Below are 2,466 nucleotides of genomic sequence, written 5' to 3' on the forward strand. Positions count from 1 at the left end.
GGTTTTTCTCAGCCTAAAAGGCACCAATTAAAAAATAAAAAAAAAAAAAAAAAAAATACACTTCTACTACATAAGTGACCCAATTTAAAGATTTATTTTCTTTCCAATAGTGAAATCTCCCTTTAATTTCTCTATTCCTACTGTACATGACAAAGTCTAGTAGCTACTAACATTAGTTCTTGTGATGGCCTACAGTGGACTGGACTGGTTCAGCCTCTCTAGCACTAAAAGTAATTGTTATGCAGTGCTGCCAGGTTGTGACCCAGGTGATCTCTGAATTGTCATGACCAGGGACATACCCATGTAGACTGGCTTGGTTTGAATTTCCGAAAGGAGGGTTGACACCTGATAGACAGCCCTGGCCAAAACCCTGGCACCTCTTTATTCAATGCATTACATTATTTCATGACTATTTACAATGTAGATATCACTGAAGGCATCAAAACTATGAATGAACACATGGGAATTAGTACTTAACAAAAAAGTGTGAAACAACTGAAAACGTCTTATATTCTAGTTTCATCAAAGTAGTGACCTTTTGCTTTTTGATAGCGCTGCAAACCCTTGGGTGTCTCTCATGAGCTTATGAGGTAGTAGGGCTGCACGATTATGGCCAAAATGATAATCACGATTATTTTGATCAAAATTTTGATTGGATATTGTTGATTTTAACCAAAACAAATGTATCGTCACATAGGCAATTTATAACTGCGAGAGGGAGTGTGATGGACGCTACTCACAGAGAGACGGCTGATCATTTGAACGGGTTCAGCACAGGTCGAATGGCGGATACACACGTCGTGTGTATGAAACGTCTGTATCGTCACTGCCTGATTTTTAGAACTAGGATTCTGGCCATGGGTCAAACTCAGCCCAGGTCCAGCAGCTCCGTTTCACCATATACTCTACCAACTGAAGTTAGTGAATACAATAACTTCTTCTGTGTTCTTTGCCGTGGCGGCCGCGATAGCAGAGTTACCGCGGAAACACTGGTACAAATACAGGTGCGCCCCTCATATAACAATATACAGCTGTGTTAATAAAAAATTAAAACTGTAGACAAATGTCAGAAGTGGGTAGACCGGGCGGAGAGCGTAAGCGGAGGAGGCAGAGGAGAGATCCAAACACAGGCACGGCTTTACAGACGAAATGGGTAATGTAATGCAAATAAACCATATCCATACAAACAACATTGCAGTGAATGCGAGGGCATTAGCACCGGTGCGTCACAGAGGAGCTAACAGACGCTACTAGCCAACAGACGCTACTAGCGAACAGCTAACAGACGCTACTAGCACAGCACTGCTCGCTGCTGTTGTCTGAAAAACAACAGAAGGGACAAAATGTTACGTTTACTGGTAAACTGGTAAACCTTAAGACCAACGTATAACCGACTGCTCTGTTGAGTTTCCCTCCCGTTACTCTGTCCTCTGTGACCGTCTACATCTAGAAACGAAGCTGCGCGGGGTGCAGGGAATTACTCTGACTGGCAAATGAAGACGGCTTTACGGAACGGTAGATTGGCTTTGCAATAAACCCGGAGCGTTCTATGAAATGACGCTTTAAAAAAATAAACGCTCGATCACGCAAATTTGATCGTGGGAAGTCCAAATCGTGAAGCTGCGTTCAGTAGCCTTCATTTTGGAATAAATCCCTAACAGTGTCACCAGCAAAGCACCCCCACACCATCACACCTCCTCCTGCATGCTTCACGGGGAACCAGGCACGTAGATCCATCCGGTCACCTTTTCTCCGTTGCTCAAAGACACGGTGGTTGGAACCACAGATCTCAATTTGGACTCATCAGACCAAAGCAAAGATTTCCACTGGTCTATGTCCATTCCTGTGTTTTTGGCCAAAACAGATCTCTTCTGCTTGTTGCGTCTCCTTAGCAGTGGTTTCCTAGCTGCTATTTCAACATGAAGGCCTGATTTGCGCAGTCTCCTTTTAACAGTTGTTCTAGAGATGTGTCTGCTGCTAGAATTCTGTGTGATATTCATCTGGTCTCTAATCTGAGCTGCTGTTAACTTGTGATTTCTGAGGCTGGTGACTTGGATGAACTTATCCTCAGCAGCAGAGGTGACTCTTGGTCTTCCTTTCCTGGGGCGGTCCTCATGTGAGCCAGTTTCATTGCAGTGCTTGATGGTTTTTGCGACTGCACTTGGGGACACATTCAAAGTTTTTGCAATATTCCAGACTGACTGACCGTCATGTCTTAAAGTAATGATGGCCACTCATTTCTCTTTACTTAGCTGATTAGTTCTTGCCATAATATGATTTTTAACTGTATCCAATAGAGCTGTTGGCTGTGTACCACCTGACTTCTGCACAACACAACTGATGGTCCCAACCCCATTAATAAGGCAAGAAATTCCATAATTAACCCTGACAGGCACACCTGTGAAGTGAAAACCATTTCAGGTGACTACCTCATAGGGCTGCACAATAATCAAATTTTAATCGCTA

At 43.3% G+C, this 2,466-nt stretch overlaps 1 protein-coding gene across 8 annotated transcripts in view; it reads right to left on the reverse strand.

Annotated features, from left to right (window-relative positions):
* Positions 1-2,466, reverse strand: part of crebbpb (CREB binding lysine acetyltransferase b) — a 52,944-nt gene that overhangs the window by 47,105 nt on the left and 3,373 nt on the right. The gene's annotated exons all lie outside the window — the stretch shown is intronic.

Source organism: Etheostoma spectabile, chromosome 15 (assembly GCF_008692095.1).
Source record: "Etheostoma spectabile isolate EspeVRDwgs_2016 chromosome 15, UIUC_Espe_1.0, whole genome shotgun sequence".
Classification (NCBI taxonomy): Eukaryota; Metazoa; Chordata; class Actinopteri; order Perciformes; family Percidae; genus Etheostoma; species Etheostoma spectabile.